Consider the following 22,233-nt stretch of genomic DNA (forward strand, 5'->3'; position numbering starts at 1 on the left):
CGTGAGGCTCGTCCGAACATGTGTGGAGAGGGTTCTTGAGAATGTCTGTGGTTAGGTCTTCGGCCATGGGAGCTCTGCTCGGGGCAGGGAGGGAAGCTGGAGCCCACCCCCTCCAAGGGGCCCCGGGGAAGACAGTATACTTATACTTATACTTATACTTATACTTATACTTATACTTATACTTATACTTAGTGTACTTATACTTAGTATAAGTCTCAATATACTTCAGGTTGCATATTAGAGTAAAGAGATTAATAGCAGTATAAAAGTTGGTTAGAGCTGTAAATGTACATGCATCCCGAATCTAAAAGGAATTCAAGATTAAAAAACAATTTGCTACAATGATCATACAGTTGAAAACATAAATTTCAGAACCAGACTGCTAGTACGCCGATAGAATACTTACCTTGCACATGACCAATCTGGATTTTAACCCCAGGACCCCAATTGGGACCCCAGAGTGCCAAAAATGCAGAATCTGGTAGCTGGTGGACACCAAAACCACAATAACTAAAATATAAATATAAATTCCAAGTGTTATGCTTGGATAGCAAAAAGCTCCACTTTGTAGAAAGGGTAAGTAGCAGTGTAAGAAAATAAAGTTTTTGGGGCTGGAGTGATAGCACAGCGGGTAGGGCGTTTGCCTTGCACGCATCCGACCCGGGTTCAAATCCCAGCATCCCATATGGTCCCCTGAGCACGGCCAGGGGTAATTCCTGAGTGCAGAGCCAGGAGTAACCCCTGTGCATCGCCAGGTGTGACCCAAAAAGCAAAAAAAAAAAAAAAAAAAAGAAAAGAAAGTTTTGTCAAAACAGAATTTGATACATGTACTATGAAAAATCCTATGCCATCTTTGAACAGCATGCAGAGAAATATTACTTTATCTTGAATACAGAATATGCTACTTAGGCACCTAGATTATGATTTATATTCTCTTTTTTTTCTCTGTCTTCTTGAAATTCATTCAACAGTAACTATTAATTATCAGACGAGCAGTGGTGCTCTTAAAAATCATCACATTAGCTCTGTGAGGTGTACTCTTGTGTCTCCAGATGAGAATCCCAAAGTCACAGACATGTTCCACAGAAGATGCAGCATATGAATTAGACTTGCTTATCAGCAACAATTATAAAATGGATCTGGGGAAAGAACTAGTCCTGGGAACATCTGTCTGCATATACCATCATGAGTGCTTAGCCTGACCGATTTATACTGAAGACGAACTATGAAGATATTCACAGTAAATAATCTAGAAATAAACAAATGAAAACCTAAGGGATTCAGTTCTAGAGCTGGAGGACATTAACTTTAAAAAATCCTCATACATCATAGGCTTACTAATATTTAAAAGGTGAATATAGGGCCAGAGAGATGGTACAGAGGGTAGGCCATTTGCCTTACACACAGCCAACTCGGGTTCGATCCTCAGCATCCCATATGGCCCCCCCGAGTACCGCCAGGAGTAATTTCTGAGTGCAGAGCCAGGATAACCCCTGAGCATTGTTGTATGTGACCCAAAAAGCAAATAATAATAATAATAATAATAACAATAATAATAATAATAGGTGAATATATGAAAAAAAATTGCAATCCCACATGTCTTTAAGGCAGCCTTGCCAGCTGTTTTTAACTCACTCTCCTTCCTCCTGAAGGTTCATTCATTTCTACCATGCCTTCCTACATGCACCGGGCTGAAACCCAGAGATAGTGTAGCCCTAGCATTCTCTAACTTAGAGGTTTCATAAGTGGGATATTTTAATCTGGCTGACCAATTGTCAATGAAGGCCTCCTATTTCTTGCCCAGGAATTAGTTGAGCATGTGATAATCCTTTACCTAAGTGAGAGTGGTTTGAGTAAGCTTGGCATTTTTCCTCCTTTATCCCTATCTGAACAATTTTGTGTCTCTCCCTTGCTCGTTGTAAAGAGTAGCCAACACGGCTGTATTGAGTATGGCTACTTAATTTACTCTTTTATTTACTTGATCTTATTTACTTATTGTTCTTGTAACCTAAATGTGATACTCCAATTTAATGTGACTCAGATTTTACTCTACAGGTCATAGGTAAAGGTAATTAGTTTACAGAATATTAATAACTGATTTAAAATAATAGTTTTAAAAAGTCATCAAGTATGTTTGGGAAAATATCTTAAAAAAGAAATAGTCACTTACTGCAGAACTTAAAAGGGTTAGATGCTGTGACATATTTTTCACATATATTAGAAATAGTTTTCTGGAAAATTGTGTAATAACATACAGTATGAATTTGAGGAATATGTTCCAATCAGCAAAATGAGAATATGTTTCAGTGCAACATGAAGAATAACTGTCCAAAGAATAAAGACACCTCTTGTTAATTTTCTGTAGCTGAATCCAAGCATATTCAGGAAATACCCACAAAGTTAAAAGATAGAACACAAAAAAATCATGCTATTTACAAATAACTTCACTTTCTCCACGCTAAAGTTTAAGAACATTTAACAAGAAATGATTTTCCTCCAAAGAGCTCAATAAAAATTTACAAGAAAATCAAAAACCAAGAATATGTAACCCATAATTAAGGAAAAATCTATCAAAATTGAAGAAAATTATGTAGACATTGGAAATGGCAGACAAAATCATTACAACTTGTAACAACATTCCATAGTCAGAAACTGAGATAACATAGATCATGTTAGCTAGAGGTGTAGAAAATATTAAAAGAAACTAAATTATTCTATTGATTAAATTTATAATGTGGTAGAAGGAAAAATTATATGAATTGAGATTAATATCAAATTAGACATTACAGAAATGTCTACGGAAAAAACAGTGAATTTGAAGAGCTTTAGAAAGTATTCAAAATAAAGCACAAGAGTATAGATTAAAGGAAATGTTTAATTTTCTGAGAGTTTGGTAAAATACTTCAAATAACCTAGCCAGAAATATCATTGATTTATATTGCAGGCCTAGGGGACAAAATAATGGCTCCAAATCTCCAAATGTGTGGAATGGGGTTATACTGAGTTAATGTATATAAGATGCTTTTATCGTTAAACTTCTAAAAGAAAAATAAAAAGAAAAAAAAACAGCACAGTGTGAGGATTGTAATATTGATTATTATATGAACTAGCATATTATAGTATTATGACTCGTAAAGCCTGAAAAAGAAGCAATGAATACACTGTGGTCAGATTCACGTTCTATAGGGATAATTTTATATGTGTAAACAATAAATATTTGTAGACTATAAACTTCAGTGGCTGAAATAACCATTGAAGGAACAAGACAACATTAATTAATGTTCATACAACAAAAGAGAATGCATTAAAAATACTGTTTATAAAATTAATGTATAATTTTAAACAAGAGGATTTTTACTCACCCACATGAACGCAAAACCGGTAGAAATGTTTCCACCGAGGGGAACTCCTATTGTTCACGGAGTGTGCCTGGGATCGTTATCCTATTCTGGTGAAGGACAGAGCTCAAGTCATGAAATCCTTGAATTCCTTCCTGCGTGGGGACCTTCCTTGTGACGCAAGAGAATTGACAAGCCACGGTTTCCAGGGCCACCCTAGTAGCGTTCAGGCTTTGAGGGCTTGCTCGGGCTACTGAGTAGTGCCAGGGGTAGAGATTGAATTATTTTGTGGGGCGAGGGGTCTTGTTCAGGGCTTACTCTTGACTCTGTCCTCTAGGATCACTTTGGCGGGGTTCAGGGGACTCTATGTAGTGCCGGAATCGAACCCAAGTCAGCCACGTGAAAAGCAAGTGAATCACCTGCTGGACGCTGGCGCTGGACACTGCTGCCAAGCGTTGAGAGGGGGCTGGGCGCACACAACGCATCAGCCATACCCCCCTCACTAGATTTCTGCTTCTCAAGTTCTTTTTTTCTACACCAGATCCCTTACCGCTTTTTTGTTTTTGTTTGGGGCCACACCCAGCAGTGCCCAAGGCTTATTCCTGGCTCTACGCCCAAGAATCACTGGTGGGGGGGGCTTCCGGTGACCAAGTGGGATGTTGGGATTGAACCCAGATTAGCCTTGTGCAAAGCAAACGCCCCACTCGTTGTACTAGCACTCTGGCCCCTCCTTTACACCTTGGCTGTAAAGAATGTCTTTAATAAGTGGCATTTTCAATACGATAGAAAAGCAGATATATGCTCCCATTTCTAAAATCACGTTTATACGAGAAATAATTTACAAATATAAGAATAATAAGTTGACTCCAAATTTTCTTATATCTTAAAAGGAATGTATTCAATATTCCGTATATTTCTCCTAATTATAAACACCAAGTGACACATCTTACAGCTTACCACATTCTCACTAATTAAGACCAGATAGCTTAAATTTAGTTGCCAGCCCCAAACTCAACTCTGGCAGGAAAATTCTTCCATTCAACGGTCGTTTCTCCTCTTAAACCTGTCCTCAGTAACTTGATTGCTTTCCTTTTCACTCCCTAAATTGTTGTGTCTGTTGTAAAAAGTTTAAATTTTGCCAGTCTATAGCATAATTCAAGTTGGGAAACACAGTCTTAGAGGCTGTTTTTCAAATATGAATTTTCCTAACTGTCTTTTTGATGGGAACTGGATGTCTGCCAATACAAGACACATTTACTAAGGAGACTAAAGTAGAGGCACGTAGTGTGCTTGATTGAAAAGATTTCGGCCCTTCAAATTTCAATGGTTCAGTGTCAGGGGAACCCATATCCTATGGACGGGTGTAAATATTCAGTCACAGCACAAGTGGCTAAATATGCCAGCCCCCAATTTCAACACTGAAGAAATTATAAGTTAGACCAATAGCAAAGTCTGATTGAGGTAAAAATCCCAATGGGAAAAGACAGTGATTGTGTGCTATTACAAATATCTTGAGGAATATTGGAAGAGTTGGAACAAGAAGATAGTTAAATGTTCCTTTTCATAATTTAAGGATACATTTAGCACCATAATTTATAATGTTTTTAATGACTACTTTTGTTTTTCTTTTTTTTTCCTTGTCTCTCCAATATTTTATAATTATTGTTTTGTTTTAACTTTGGGTGGTAATTCTGTTTGTTTGGGGGCCACACTTGGCAGTGCTCAGGGCTTACTTCTGGCTCAGTGCTCAAGGATCACTTCTGATGGGGCTCAGGAGGACATAGCTAAGAATCGAACCTGGGTCAGTAGAGTTTAAGGCAGAGTGTACATACTATCTCTGTGGCCCCTGGGCAGTAAATATTTGGACTATCTTTCCAAAATAAAAAATGATGGCTCCAAAAAAAAAATAACTGAGTGTGTGTAGTGGGGAGGGGAGAGAGAGGGGGGAGAGGGAGGGGGGAGAGAGAGAGAGTGGAGATAGAGAAAGAGTGGGAGGGAGGGAGGGAAAGAGAGAAAGAAAGATGAAAGGTGGGAGAAAGAGAGAGAGAGAGAGAGAGAGAGAGAGAGCGCTTATGCCATTGCCATGTCTCTTTTTGTCTGTTTCTCAGCCATTCCCAGTGTTGCCTGGTTCTGTGCTTGGGGGTTGCTCGCCCGCAGTGCTTGGGGGTCGTGCAGTGCTGTGGATCAAACCACACCTCCACTATGCAGAGGAGAGGACACACTCTGCCCAGTGAGCTCTCGCTCCAGGCCCGTGTCTATTTCACATAATTTATCATCTCAGTAAAACCAAGATGGTCCTTATCCTTCTGGTGATGGTGGGGCAAGTTATATTTATTGAAGGTTATTTGTTTTTTTTTTTAAAGACACTCTTTTTCAATTTACTCACTCAGGAATCGCACTGATGCTATTGAGCTCAGGAGTTCATGTTTAGAACAAGGTTCCGGGAGCTCAGGAAGACTGGCTGGGAGCCCAGCTCACAGGCGGAGCCCACGATGTCACCAGGGCAGCCAGACTGCACCCAGCCTGTCACCTGACAGGTGCAATTGGCTGATGAATTTGAGATCTTTTCAGCAACCACCCCACTCTTGCAGTCAGGCAGTTGGGTTCACAACCTTCAGGTGTGACTCGAACGCTCCAGGGAAAAGGCCATTTCGAAATGTGTCCGAGGAAGGCAGAGCAGGGACCACACCACACACATTCTGATGAACAGATCGCCGTGGCTTTATTTGTGTATCTCACGCCAGACTTGCTCTCCAGAACGACATATCACCATTCCTGGAGGGAAGCCGGGGAAGAAAAATGACGGCGACAGCTGCCAGGTGAGGTGGCTCTTTTGCAATGCAAGCAAGCTTTCTGATCCCGGGCCAGTGGCTTTCACCTGTCAGCAATCGTTGACAGTGAAAGGCGCCCTGCCAAGAGCAGAAGCCTGTGACTCCGACAGGGCAGATGGGAGTCAAGTCTAATAGCTGGAAGGTGACACGGGCAACTTAGGAACGTTCTCTTATATTTCCCAGGGCCAGGGTTTACAGGAAAGGTCTGTTTCTGCCCACCTAGCCCAGTGACCTCTCTTTAATAGATTTTTAAAAAGACAGGACTGAATATTTCAGACAATGATGAGCATTCGGTGACTATTACAAGGCAGATGTTTACAAATATTAGGAATTTTTACAAATATTTTCTCTCTTCTCAACATGCGCTACAAGTTCATGGTCACTGTTTTGCAAGCTGAGTTGGCTAAGAATCTCAGGAACTTAGATCTGGGAATTAGAAGACCCTGGGTCCGACACAGAACTGCCCCAAATAGAACTGGAATGGGAAGAGAAGGAAGAGGAACAGAGCCTGGATCCAGGATCGAGCAACCGAAAAAATAGCCTGTTGCCTTAACCAGAGGTGACATGGGGACAGGGGTGTGGCATCTGGAGCTCTGATGGTGCTGAGGTGAAGTGACTGTGCACAACGACACTACTTTAGACATATTTCCTTAACAACAGTAAACTGAAAAAAAAGCAATAAAAATAAAACAAAATTTGTTACTTAGTGTATGAGGGAAAAAGGGCCCAATCACTCCACTGAGTTCATGGATTTTGGAAACAATGATAGTGGATAGTAACTTTGAAGTTTGTCTTTTTAAGAACATGAGTCCCTTGAAATAGGTTTTGGTTTTTGTCAGTCTTTTTTTGTTGGTCATAAATTCAAAATCATCCTGTGTTCCCAGTGCTTTTGACTCAGAATGAAAGATGAGCTTCTGCACTCCAGAAAAATCTAGAAAATGAAAGGACAACACAACCCACACTCAGAGATTAACATGATGCTAGCAGCATCCATGCAAGGAGTAACTGGGATCCGTTGCAGTTACCAAGAAGTCATCTGCAGTGGGGATAACTGATTTGCATGGAAGGGTTTGTGGTATGTACAGGCTATGATCTAAGTTCATGTAGAAGAGCAAGATACCTTGCCAAGATATCTTTACTTCTCTATTTTTGATTGAAAACTTCATTTTAGTAACATTTATAAATATGTCAGGATTGGATCAATGATCTAGATGGAGTATAGAACTTAATATAAAGCAGAGAAGAAGATTGAATAATTAAAAAAAAAAATAAAAGTAACGACCCTGGGGTGGTGAGGTGGTGAGGCAGGCTTCACTTGGAATAGGAAGAGAAGGAAGAGAAACAGAGCCAACATACCTTGTCAAGATGTCTTTTCTTACTCAGCTTGGTGATCTCATTTTGTGTTGTGACCCACCTACAAACTACTGCTATTTAAAGCTTCTGGTGACCAGCTCTATCCTTTCCTCTGTCTACCTGGCATAGCCGCTTCAATATCTAATAGCATCTCAAACTTATGTTCAGTGCTACTCTTGCTTTATTAATTTCTCCTCGACACGCCTCTTTCTTAATGTTTACTGACTCAGTAAATTGATTCATCCATGCTTATATAGGCCTCCAAAGCCATGTATACGATTCATTAGTCCTTTCTGATATGAATTCCTTCAAAAATGCATCTCAACGATAACTATCATTTGGGCAGGGGGTTGTACCTGGTAGACCTCAGGGACTTCTCCATTCATATTGCTTGGGGGTTGATTCTAGAAGTATTTGGAAGATTCTGCACTGCTGTGGCTTGAACTTAGGTCTTCTGCATGCAAAGCATGTGCTTTCATCCTTTGAGTTAACCCTGCTTTCTGAGGACTTCTTATTTTCTTCACTAATGGTGCTCTAGCTGGAGCTACTGTCAAGTTCTAGAATGCCAAAGTTGCCATGGACAGATTACTCTAGTGCCCTCCTTGGCTTGTGTTCCCTGTGGCCCCCTGACTCTTCACTGTAAGGCAGTGAGTCAGAGAAATTCCCCTCTCTCATTAGCCTGCAGTAAGCTTCTTGAAGATATATAGTTGGCTCTCTTCATTCGCATTTTTGTCTCTCAGCACCTAGTTCTAATCATGGAGTAAGTGTCTAATAATGCCTATTTGTTCGCTGACTGGAAAATTATACATTTTTTACCCCAAATCTTGCCAGCCAAAATTATCAATAAGAAATGATTTTTTATCCTAATTAAGAGCATACTATGTTTCATAACCATCATATCAAAGAACTCAGGAGGCATATACTCCTAAAAAAGGTGCTACACAATCTTCAGCAGCTTTCTTTTCAAGGCTAATTTCACAGCAAACATGGGATTATGTTTTAACAGTTTCTGAGAAATGATAGCAAATGGGAGGAAATCTGTACATTAGCAACATAGACAACTTCATGGCTCAGGAAATGAGAAAAATGCAAAATTGTGATAGCATAAATAGGGGTTTTTCTGTATATATAGCTTCCTCTTAGCCCAGTCTTGTGTTTATTGAATATTCATTGGGGTATGTTAGAACCGAGAACAATATTTTATGAACTTGGCAAGGGGCTAAATTGCTGAATGAATTGAATTCTTGCTGCTAGGAAAACCTGACAAAATGAACCCCAATGTGGGTCTTCAATATACACTAAAGGTGATAGGTAAATTAATTTCACTGCTTCTGTCATTTAAGTCTCTCTCTCTTTGTCTCTCTCTCTTTCTTTGATGGACATCTCCATTTTATATTGTCACTAAGCACAATTTTAATCCATATAATTATTAATATTAACTCATTTATAAATAGCCATCAGTCTTTTATTATGAACACATAGCCCTCTTCAGCAGCCCTTCTCTCCCAGTGATTTTCTTCCTTGTCTTTCAAGTGTGGGGTGGGATGTTGTGACGTATCTTGTGCTCAAGGACTAGTTCTGTGCTCAGCAGCAAACCCTACTGGGACTTAAGGACCATATGGGGTGTCAGGGATTCAAACCAAGACTGGCGAGACAAATCTGCTACCTCCTGTACTAGATCTCTGGCCTCTTTCAGCAATTTTTTCCTGGAAAATTTTCACTGGTCATTCTAGTTATTTCAAAAAATTAGAATATCATACATCATTTTACTGCTAAATGGAGCCCTAAACATTAGATCCATGATCTTCCTACACCTCCTTCTAAAATAAGACTTCAGTTAGTGGGCGATTTCTTATTGTAGTAAATTTGATATGATTTATTTGTTGTATTCACTGTATCACTGTAACACTGTCATCCTGTTGCTTATCAGTTTGCTCAAGCAGGCGCCAGTAACATCCCTGTCACCCAAAGGATCAGGGGAATGAGGCCCATTATTGTTAACTGTTTTTGACATATTGTATACACCACAGGTAGCTTGCCAAGCTCTGCCGTGCATTTGCTGTATTAAAGGTCACAATTATATTTTAAGGTGTTTTGCATTAGGTATCACTTGTATCACTTATCATACCGTTGTTGATCCTCGATTTGCTCAAGCGGGCTCCAGTAACGTCTCCAATCGTCCCTGTCGCATGCTACTGTAGCCCAATGGTATCTGCTCACTCCAGGAGCACAAAGAGCCTCAAACCATTCAGTCAGGGTTTTGACAAAGAAGGCTGACCATCTCGTAGGTGGGCAACCAAGCAGTCTTTTGACATCCCGTGGAATCAAGTCGGTAATAGCTTCAGTCCAGCAGTCATCTCTAAATTGCATTATGTGTCCGGCCCTCTGATTTTCAATGCCTTGGCAAACGAGACAGCATCCCTGATTCTTGAACGTCGATGGAGGTTGGAACTCTGGATTTCTTCTCTCACTTGAGTGAAATGTGATACTCCTAACATGGCTCTTCGATTCCTTTTTGGGATACCTGAATAGCGTTTCCATCCTGTTTTCTTAGGACCAAAGGTCTCTGAGGCGTATGTTAGTGCAGGAAGAACGGTGGAGTCGAGAAGATGTGCTTGGATCTGGAATTTTCTCATCCTCTTAACCACTTCTTCAACACTCTTGAAGGCATTCTACGCTGCTCTCTTCCTCCTGCACAGTTCTGGCGCCAAGTCGTTCCTCATGTTGAGTTCTCGACCCAGGTACACATAGCTGCTGCATTCAGAGATGTTCGTTCCATTGAGTGCAAATGGAACGTCAGGGACTAGTTTGTTTTTCATGAACATTGTCTTGGTGAGATTCAGCTGCAGTCTGACCTTTCCACACTCATGGTCAAAGTCGGCCAGCATTTGTGCCACTTGGCTAATGTTTGGCGTTATGAAAACAATGTCATCAGCGAAGTAGAGATGGTGTAGTTGCTGCCTGTCTATCATCACCTCCATTCCTTCTCATTTCAGTCATCCCACGATGTTCTCAAGGGTGACACTGAAGAGTTTCGTGAAATGGTATCACCCTGCCGCACCGCACCCCTCTCTTTACATCAATGATAACTTCCTTGTAGAATAGTGAGATCCTGGTGGTGAATCCGTAATACAGCTCGTGAAGGACCTTGATGTACTGAGTTTGAATGCTCTGTTTAGCTAGGGCTTCGATGACCGCTTTTGTCTCAACAGAATCAAAGGCCTTCTTTAAATAGATGAACATTAGACAGAGCGGCATCTTGAACTCTTGTGAAACTTCAATGAGTTCAGTCAATGTGTGGATATGGTCGATCTGCTGAATCCTTTTCAGAACCTTGCTTGCTCTCATGGTTGACCTTCATCTAGTGTTCTGCCTATTCTATTAAGGATGACATGAGTAAACAACTTGTAGATGATGGACAACAAGCAGATTGAGCGATAGTTTCCAATGTTGTGAATGTCTCCCTTGTACAACAGAAAGGTCCTGCTGGTTTCCCATTGGGACAGAACCTTGCATTCAGACAGGTAGCATGTTAAGAGCCGAGCCAATGTATTGACGAGTACTGGTGGCAAATTTTTCAGGTGTTTGGGTCTGACCTTCTCTATATGGGGTGCTGTACACGTCTTTTCCAATGAAATGGTGTGTCAAATTTTGGAAGGGAGGACGTTGGGAATAACATATCCACCCTGTGGAATTTGGTATGTGGGCAGGTGGACATGGCTGTCGAAGAGATCCGAGTAGAAGTCACGAATAATCCTCTCCATTGCCCTTCTGGAAGATGTGATAGATCATAAAATTTAAAATAAATAAATAAATAAATAGAACTTTAAAAAAATGATGGGATAGATCCATCAGGACATCGGAAAGCAGTCATCTAGGTCCTGTAGTTGGACAAGGATAGGTGATTGTTGTGAATACTTTTCCTGGCTTCTGCCACATTGGCCAACACTGCTGCTCTTTTTAAGGTCTTTATCACTTCTCTGCACAGCTTTGTGAGCTCAGAAGTTAGCTTGTAATTTCCTGAGGCTCATGCCAAACCAGGTTGGCTAATGAGCTTGAGAGTTTCCAAAGACAGGCGTCTGTGACTTTCCCACTCTCGGCATTCCTTGCACACTCATGGAGGTGCTGAACCAGTCAAACCAGTCGATCATATTCCTCATTAATATCGTCAAAGATGGCATCTTCCCCACGTTGTAGCAATAATGGCAAGGAGGTCCCAGTTTATGGTCATTCTGGGAGTTCTCTTCTTAAACTTAAACTTTGTGATCCTTTCTCCCCACTCTGAAGTAGAATTTTGCATGAGGGAGACAGTGGTCTGATCCCGTTTGGAATTTTGGGACAACAGCAACATCCATCAGGCAAATCTGTCAATTGAATATGATGTGGTCAATTTCATTGTGGAACTGTCCACTGGGAAACTCCCATAAGGTAACAGTCCTTATAGAAAACAGTGATATGCATGTGAAACGTAGTATGTGTATGTGATATGTATGTGATACGTAACACATATGTATGTGATACGTAGTAAGATAACAAACTTCTTTAGAAAGAAAACACTGAGTGTTAGGGATTATATGATTTAGTAACCTTTAGACTTGACACACTAGCTGGTAGGCAGATGTGAAATTTGAAGGCAATTTAGATATGATATTTTAAGTAGGCAATAATTTTAATATTATAATACATTCCAGATTGGGTTATTATGCTGGCCATAATCTTTCACAAAACATATGATCATCACCTAACATGGTGTTTAAGATCTTGCCAGTCAAAAATCAATAAGAAATAATTTTTTATCCTACTTAAAAACTATGTTTCATAACAAATGAAAATTGCCTTAAAAGAATTGCTAATGGATTTCGTCATTTCTATACAAATATTGTCCTGTTTCTTAGAAGAATAAAATACAGTAGCTCAATATTTTTCATTTATAAATTTTACCCTCAGTTAATTGAATAGCTGAATGGCATGACTATTTTATAGTTAATAAACTTGGTTTGCTAAGAATTTTCCAAGTTTCTCTTTCTCCCTTGTCAATCCTCACTGTTTTTTCCAATTTATTTCCAAAGATTTTCACATTGATTTTCTCATCCTTTTAAAAATTTCATGTATTCTCATAATCTGATTTGCCTTCTATTACTCTTGCTGATAACAAGTATGTGCCTCTGCATAGCTATAATATAAAAATGAAGTCAAACAAAACGTAGGGTAGAATATGTGTGTCTTCCTGTAGAGTTCTTTCTTGGTTCAGATTCTACATACTTCACTGAATTTAACCCCAGGGAGAGCTACATTATTTGTAATACTTACTGATTGTGCAGCTCTTCATTTTAATAATTAGGGTTTTGAAGCCAGAGTGATAGCACAGCAGATAGGGCGTTTGCCTTGCACACAGCCAGCCGATCTGGATTCAATCCCCGACATATTGGTCACCCAAGCACCACCAGGTGTAATTCCTGAATGCCAGAGCCAGGAATAACCACTGAGCATCACTGGGTGTGACCCAAAAAACAAACAAACAAAAATTTTAAGATAGGGACTGGAGAAATAGCATAAAGGGTAAGACACTTGCTATGAATGCAGTCAGCCATGGTCCAATGTCAGGTACCACATATGTTTTCCTAAACTGCAGGAGTGTCAGTCCTGAATACTGCTAGATACAGCCCAGGCTTCCTCCCAGAACCCCAAAGAATTTCAAAATTTCAAGATTGAAATAGCAGAACATTAAACAAGCTATGGAATTGTTTTAAAACTTAGGAAAAAACTGAGGAAACTATGTGTCTGTGTCATATACCATTGAAGGCAGCCCTTTTTTCAAGCTTTGCAGTATGACTTTGCAATTCCTTTAATTGTGGATCTATTTTTCTATCCTATGTGGTGTTAGGTGCTTTGGGCTGAATGTCCGAGTCTAAGCAATTCCAATTTTGAAATCCTAATCACTAAATTTATGTTAGTGAGAGGAAGCTTACATTCGGTAGACTCGGAATGTAAATAGGGATGCAGAGATGATTAGAGATCGCCCCAAAAGAAGCCTCCATCCCCTCTCCCCCAGAGAACCCAGCAAGCTACCAGGGTATCCCGCCCGCAGGGCAGAGCCTGGCAAGCTACCCCCGAGGTACTAAATATGCCAACAACATTAGCAAAACTGTGTCTCATTCCCCTCACCCTGAAGGAGTCTCCAGCTGAGTTGGGAAGAACGAGAGGGCTCGCACTAAGCAGACGGCGCGCAAGTCAACGGGTGGGAAGGCGCCCCGCGAGCAGCTGGCCACCAAGGAGTCCCTCAAGAGCACGCCAGCCATGGGTGGCGTGAAGAAGCTGCACCACTAACAGCCTGGCACCCTGGCTCTGTGTGAGATCTGCCACTACCAGAAATCCACCGAACTGCTTATCCCAGGAGAGAGGTCATAAAGTTTCGGATGCTAAAATCTCAAGGCTGGGACAAATGGAGACGCTACTGGCGCCCGCTGGAGTAAGAGAAAGGACCTGTGGGAAATGGTTAGGTCATGCGGGTAGAGCCTCATAAATTAGATTGTTGCTTAATAAAAATAGAGCAAGAAAGTCCTCTTGCCCACTTCTCCATGGGAGGTTAAAGTGAGAAGGCAGATAATCAATCAGGAATTGGGGCTCACTGGACACCCAATCTGGTAGTATTATAATCCGGGACTTCCTGGCTCCCAGACCTATAACATAAAACTTTGTTGTTTGAAGCCACCCAGTTTATAGTCTTTTTGTTACAGCAACCCAAGTGGATATGAAATTCAATTTAATTGTATGATTTTCTTAGGTCAATGAAATTTGGGCAGAAAGAACATGTTCTGTCAGTCTAAATTCTCTCTTTTTGTTTTTCTGCCACAACCATTCTGACACCAGCTGACAGTGAGGCACACCCCCTCTGTGTCAGTCCTCACCAGTCTCTGGGTATGTGCATGAGATTAGTGATCATTACTTAGGGTCTGTTGAGTTGTGTAGTGATTCCTTTCACAGGCAAAAGTCAGCTCAGTGAAAACAGGTTTTTAAAAATACCTTGCAAACTAATTTGTCCTTACTTGTTGATCCTTAGCTTCTTCCCTTTTAACTCCACCAAGACCCACTTTGTAACTCAATGAACTAACATGTCAATTCTTTCCAACAACTATATTGTTTGCGGTACCAGGGATTAAACATTGGGTCGCACATATGAAAGACATGTGCTTTACCACTGTGATACACACCCCAGGCTCCAAATTATTGCATTTATCTTTCTGTGCAGAATGACTACTTCTCCAGTCCCATCCTTAATTCTGACAATTGACTTTGATTTTCTGCTAGAGATGCTATATTGGAGTAAAAATCTAAGTTGGTGCTGATAATATCTCTGACCTCTCTTCCCTTCATATATGTGCACATATATACTATGGAATACTACTCAGCCATAAGAAAAGATAAGTTGACGCAGTTTGCTGCTACAGGAAGGAACTTGGAAAGTATTCTGCTGAGTGAAGTTAGTCAGAGGGAGAAAGACTGACTCAGAATGATCACTCTCATATGTAGGGTATAAGGAAACATAATGGGGGAGTAACAAATGCTCAAAGACCATGGAGGCAAAGAACATGAGAACTGCTCATCAGTAGGAAACATACACATGAGGGAGGTGGGAGGTATGACAGGGAGGGGGCAACTCAATAGTGAAGGAAGAGCAGATGGTTGGAGGAGCTTTTGCTGGAAGGTGGTAAAGTGTTTCGTATGAAACTATGGGTAACTACTGCAAATCACAATATAGAAGCTTCAATATTTTTAAAAAGTGCCCCTTGTAGAAGTCAGATTGGTGGGTAGGAGGCAAAGTTGGGGGGGTGGGGGGAAGCAGGATATTGATGGAGGAAAGCGGGCACTGGTGAAGGACTTGGTGTTGAAATGATGGAACGATGTATGCCTGAATAATGTTGTAATCTCACAGTAACTAAAAAAAGTAAATAATAAATAAATACTGATTAATTCTTACTCATTGCTTTATCTCTGTTTGATTTTAAAACCCCATTTTCATTCACAAATAAAACTTATAATAAGATACTTTTGGAGAAGTATTTTAATTTTATAATGGTGTCAATATCACCGTTATATTGTGGTATACTTGCTGCGCTGCTAGATTATGCCCAATACTTGAGGGCCAGGAAACAAATTCTTACATCCTCTTTTATCTGGGGGTTGGAGTGACAGGAGAGGAGCAAAGGCACAAGTCTTTTTTTTTTTGATAGGATTTCTTAAAAATTTATTTTACTCACTTATTTTTTTAATTAGTGAATCACCGTGAGGGTACAGTTACAGATTTACACATTTTCATGCTTGTGTTTCCCTCATACAATGTTCGAGAACCCATCCCTCCACCAGTGCCCATTCTCCACCACCAATGAACCCAGTATCCCTCCCACCCCCAATCCCGTCCCCCCAACCCACCCCGCCTCTGTGGCAGGGCATTCCCTTTTGTTCTCTCTCTCCTAATGGGTGTTGTGGTTTGCAATAGGGGTATTGAGTGGCCATCGTGTTCAGTCTCTAGTCTACTTTCAGCACGCATCTCCCTTCCCATGCGGGATCTCCAATCACATTTTACTTGATGTTCCCTCCTCTATCTGAGCTGAGAAAGGCACTAGTCTTGAATGTTGCTGACCCTAGTTTGATTCTTGGCACTGCAAATAGTACCCCATGTGCCACTGTAAGTAAACTCTGAGCACAAAGCCAGGAATAAGCCCTGAGAACCCCAGTGTGGTCCAACAGCCTATACCAATTCAAATATCTCTAATCTTCACTAAGGAAAAACAAAAAAAATAATTGTAAAAACAGTCAATAATGCAATGTCTTACTATGACTATGTAAAAGATGAGAATTTGTAAAGAATAACAAATGTTACGTTAAATATTTTTTACCAAGGGCATATGTGAAAAAACATGATGCATAGCATTACTAATACATAATATCAATAAAAGGAAGGCTCAGGGACATAAAATTAGCTGCAGTAAAACACAATCACACGATAGTTGTGATAGTATGCCAAGTTGTGCCAAGTCTCAGGGAAGGCTTATAACAGGCAAAGAAGTAGACTGAGTAAAGTCAGACTGAGAGATAGGTCTTACCTGCCTTTGGCTGGGGATGAGAAGGAATGTTTTCAGAGTCTCAAAGTGATAAGCAGTGGACCAGACTGAGCATCTACCCATCATGTTATCTGGGAAAATTAGTGGTGCCCCAAGAGAAGTGCTCAAATGTGGAACATGGCAAAATCTGGTAAATATTATGTATTTAATTATATTAAATATATTTTAACATATATTTAAATTAATTTATTTTAATCAATATTAAATATGTATTATTAAATATATACTATCTGGTAATATTATGTATAAAATCTAAACCTGATTTAAGGTTTGGGGATATTTACAATTGACAAAAAGGTAAAGAAAAAGAAACATAGAAAGGGAAAAGGACAATATCATTTGAACGTATCTTATTTCCCAGATGAGTTTGGCCATAGCTGGTAAACAATACTTTCAGAGATATATCCAGGATATACCTTATATATTACATGCACTCAATTTGCATATTTTTATAATAGCTACTAATTTAAAATATTAATCACTGTATCACTGTCATCCTGTTGTTCATCGATTTACTTGAGTGGGGTCCCATTAACTTTTCCATTTATTCCAGCCCTGAGATTTTAGCAGCCTCTCCTTACTCATCTTTCCCAATGACTGGAGATTCTTTCGGGGTCAGGGGTATGAGACCTGTTATGTTATATACGTGTTTTATATATGTTATAAAAATATTAATATTTAACATAAATATAGAGCTTAAGTTGGTAATAAATATTCTATTAGCATACACATACTATTTAAAAAGGTAAATTGTTTTCTTGTAGCATTTTTAAAAAAGAAAATATGACATTTGTCATCTCCCCAGCCTGTATCTTCTACATGACTTTTGTTTATGTAGACTAGAATTTTTATCTTACCATTGTTGGATTTTGTTATAAACTATTCCTTCTTTAGCTAGATTTTATTAAAGACTTTGACTCATGTTTTATGATTAAATTTATCAGAATTTCTTTCGAGATATTAATATAACATTAAAATCCTTTTTTCTTTTACATTTATAAGAATAATAGATAAATCATTCTTATTTTAAGTTCTATATTTCAGTGCCTCTCCTGTTTGGGTGAACAACATATCCAAATAATGTTTTCTAAGAGATATTTTGTTTTCTAGCAGTAAACTTTGTGAGCCATTTATTAGGTGACATTCTCTTCCATCCATAGCGTATTTGATATGCCAAAAACAGTAACAACAAGTCTCACAATGGAGACACTACTGGTGCCCACTCGAGCAAATTGATGAGCAACAGGATGACAGTGATACAGTGATACAGTCATTGTCTTCCATGGCAACTTAGCTGGGTATAAAATTCTTTCTTTACAAACATATGATTTACCATGGCATGGATGTAACTAGAGGATCTCATGCTGAATGAGGTTAGTGAGGAGGAAGGGGATAGATTCAGAATGTCCTTTCTTTTATGTGAGACTTAGAGAAACACAGTAAGGCAGCAGCCAGAGCCAAAAGCACCATAAGGAGAGTGTTGAGATGCAGAACTGAGTTTGGAGGCAGGAGGGAGGTAAGAAGGACCTTGGGAAGCTTTGGGGAGAGACACAGTTCTTAGATGATGGGTGTGGGTATGGTGCAGAAATTGCATACTCAGGAAACCGTCATTAGGAATATTCTAAATCACAGTGCCTCAGTCAGTAAAGATAGCAAGATTTAAAAATTCTTTTTTTATATTTTTTCCTTAAATATTTGAAAGAAGTTATTACTGACTTTATTACTCACATTAAATATCATGGAGAAATGGGAGATCTCAGTGATTTTTATTAGTTTGCATGTGAGCTACTTTACTTTGATCTTCCAGGTGTCTTTATTCTAATTTTCATCTGTCTCTAGCTCGACATTTCCCCCATTGACTTTAATCTACCTTTATACACATTAACCTAGTTATTTGAGGCCTTATTTAAACATTTTTGCTAATAATAATCAGCTAAAATATGCATTATACATAGATTATTTCTTAGAAAATTAGTATATTTTGCATATATAATTTTGCCTTTTATCGAAGCAAGAAAAAATAATGTCAATATTTTCTTCTACTTAAATTTTTAATTCAATATCAGCTTACTTACCAATTTGGTAGTAGGTGCTTTGAAAGGTGAGACAAAGAGAATAAGAGAACATGATCAATCCCTCAATGAAGATATAAATACTTTTGTATGTGACTCCTTGTCATGGTGGTTAATCTAAAATTATAGAAAGGGGTTTAAATTTGTCTTTGAAAAGGAGAAATCTGGTTCAGCTGATTTTCACATACTTGAGTAAAAAATTTCATCCACAGCCCTGTTGTATGCTTAACCAATAGCAAAATAATGCACAAATCCATGTGTAACAGTTTATAAATATCATCATGTAAGCAGATGCTTTACAATAATAGCTACTATGTTTATTATGTGGTACATGCTGTGCTAAACCCCTTATTTAGATCATCTGACTTAATCTTCACAATAACCCCGTGAGTGATATTTTCTCTCTCTTTTACTGATAAATGAGACTGTGTTGAGTTTCAATATCAGTCAATATTTAGCACAAATTAAAAAAATCAAACTTTACTAGATGATAAAAGTAACTCTGGCTTTAAGTCATGTTTCAGCACTAAACAATTCATAAAGCAAAAACTAACAAATAATAACTGCTCAAACACAAACAAAACAAGGTGACTTATGTTCAAAGATTTGAAGAGTAGAATTAAATAATTATTATAATTATGTTATTAAGATGATTTTTCTGCTTTTTTAAAGTAGTCCATTTAATTTTTAAACATCTATTTACCATTATTTACAAAGATGTTGATAACAAATGTTTAGGAGTTCATTTTTTCAACTCAAAACCCCACCAGTGTCAGAGTCCCTACTAATGACCCAAGGATCCTTCCCTTTTCTCACCCTTAAAAAATCAGTTAAAAACAAATTTTACTGCAATTTGAGCTGTTACATAGACTCTTACACATTTTAGCATATTAAGGTTTATCACAAATACATTGGACCAGAGAGATGAAAGAACAGGCAGGCTGCTTATTTTACATGAGACCAACCAGGTTTGATGCCTGAAACTCTATATGGTACCCTGAGCACTGCCAGGAGTGAACCCTAACTACACAGTGAGGAGGAAACTCTGAGAATACGTGGATGTGGACTTAAAACAAAACAAAGCAAAACAAGTCTCAAGTATAAATAGCTCTAGGATTTCTATACCCTTTAGTCAACAATAGAATGAAAAAAAGGCTACATATATGTTTACATATCAATAGATCTGTAATTTTTTATTAAAAAGAGGAATACAAAGTACTTTAATAGTTCTAAGTACTGTGCAAGTGCAATGTACTAAGTACAGTGCTATGTAAGTACAAGGGATTTATCTCAGTTGTAGAGCACTTCCAGTAACGTCTCCATTGTTACCACTCGAGCAAATCGATGAACAACGGGACGACAGTACTACAGTGCTACAGTGGAGTACTTCACTTGCATGAATGAAACCCTGCATCCTATACTTGGCACAGCTGGACAAAGCAACAAGAAGTCATGACAACACCTCCAAAAAATGTTATTGTGAAATATTATATAATATTCAAATTAAAATAATCTCTTTCAATTTACACATGTAAAAATAAAAAAAGCAGTATTAAGTAGTCACTATATATAAAATGAGTCACACTGTGACTCACAACTTTTATTTAAAATTTTTTTCCTAGGGCTGGGAAGATAGCATGGCAGGTAAGGTATCTGCCTTGCATACATGCCTTGGATTCAATCCTCTAATTGGACCACAAGGAGTGGTGCCTGCGCTTAGAACCAGGAGGAAATCCTGAGCACAGTTTGGTGTAGCCCCAAAACAAAAATCAAAATTTTCTGAGGAATTTGATTTCTATAAAAATATTAATTTTATTGTATAAATGCTAATAGAGGATGGTTATTTAAATATTGATATAGTACATTTACTTAAATGTATTTAAGCTATATACATTTGCAACACGAATATAATTAATAAATATAAAAACATTTACTGTGGAATGTTTACTGTGGACACATTAATGTATCTGGCATGAGGTCGTTAGTGATGTAGCTGAACAATTTTATTATTACACTGACTATACAAAGAAACATTCTGAATTTTGAATTACTCTATTTGTGTTTAAACAGTTTCTTTCTGAGTAATCTTTGTATGTTGAATGAGAAATATGTGAAATATAGCATACAAGAGTTCTACAAAGTACAGAGAATAGAAAACAAATATATTAAGCCAGAAGGGTAATAAAAGAAAATACAACCATAATAATGCAGAAAAAGCAGTATTTTTTAATCAATAAATAATAGCAAACTTTTTAAAAATGAATATACTCCACACATTTAGACCAAGATAATTCCCACACTTCTAAGGTTCATACAATTCATTATAGGGACCCCTAAAGAGTTTCATTGTAAAAACAAAGGTCTAATTGTTTGCTTTTAAAAACTGGTTACCCAGTTTACCCAGTTTAATAATCTTGAACAATAAAGGAGGGATTTGAGGGGAGTTGGGGCGGCTGAAAATCCATGGCTCGAGGCATGAGAAAGATGGGTCTGGTTAGTGAAGTATGGTCATTAAGGCAGGAGTAGATTACTAAGTGGATAATTAATGGTGGTAAAGATAGGACATCTCCCCTTCCTTTGGGGACTTATTCTCACATTGAGGTTATAGCCCTGAGGTAGATTTTTGCTTTAAAGACTATTCTTTCTGAAACTTTTGGTCTTTCTGTGGTTTATTGAGCTTGTCTCTAAAGTTCAAGGGGGGTCAAAACAGAAGATATCTACTCCAAGGCATTAAACAGACATTAAAGGAACAAAGCCGGTCTGAAGAGTTTTCACAGGGTCTTCTTCAAAGATTTCATCTACAAAGGGCTCTTTTCCCCCCACAGAACACATTTTTCTTAATGACTCTATGAGTTTTATATCTTTTTTTCTTTTAGTAAAAGTTTTAAAATGACCAAACTTGAGAACATAAATTAATATTAACAGTGTAGATAATCCTAAAGACGAAAATCAAAAGCTTGAGGGGAGGAGATGGTTTGTGAGAGATTCGTGCTTTGACTTTTCTCCCACACTGGAATATTTTAGATGCATTGAGAAATGTATATAAGAAGAATATATATAATACTAGTGCTTTTTAATGAGTGACATACACTACTTATAAAAACAAACTTTTAAAATTTCCTAATTTTATCAATAAAACATGATCATTTTAGTCTTTTTGTTAAATAGGCAGCAAGAACAACAAAACCCCATAGGGACATGCTTCATTAAAGTGTATTATCTTATGTCACTATTAAGTATAGAATTTTAGATTTAAAAAAACATTCTTAGTAAAATTTATAATATCAATATTCACCAATTTAGTCCACAGATAGTATCATAGTAATAAGGTAGTACCTTATTATACAATAATTATGTAATAGTATTGTACAATAGTGACAGCATTTATTTTCTCTATATTCTTATAGTCATGCTTATATGAATAGCAAACCTTTGTATAATTTGAAAAACAATTTCTTCTATTTTAAATCACAATATAGACAAAAGCAGAATAGATCACTTTAAATGCTCAATTTTT

The 22,233-nt window shown here is 38.3% G+C and overlaps 1 non-coding gene across 1 annotated transcript; it reads right to left on the reverse strand.

The window, feature by feature from the left end:
• Positions 1 to 1,111: 1,111 nt before the first annotated feature.
• LOC129402963 (small nucleolar RNA SNORA72) lies at positions 1,112 to 1,241 on the reverse strand. The gene has a single exon (XR_008628973.1). It is a non-coding gene; the product is annotated as a small nucleolar RNA SNORA72 (small nucleolar RNA).
• Positions 1,242 to 22,233: the final 20,992 nt, after the last annotated feature.

This window comes from Sorex araneus, chromosome 2, assembly GCF_027595985.1.
Source record: "Sorex araneus isolate mSorAra2 chromosome 2, mSorAra2.pri, whole genome shotgun sequence".
Lineage (NCBI taxonomy): Eukaryota > Metazoa > Chordata > Mammalia > Eulipotyphla > Soricidae > Sorex > Sorex araneus.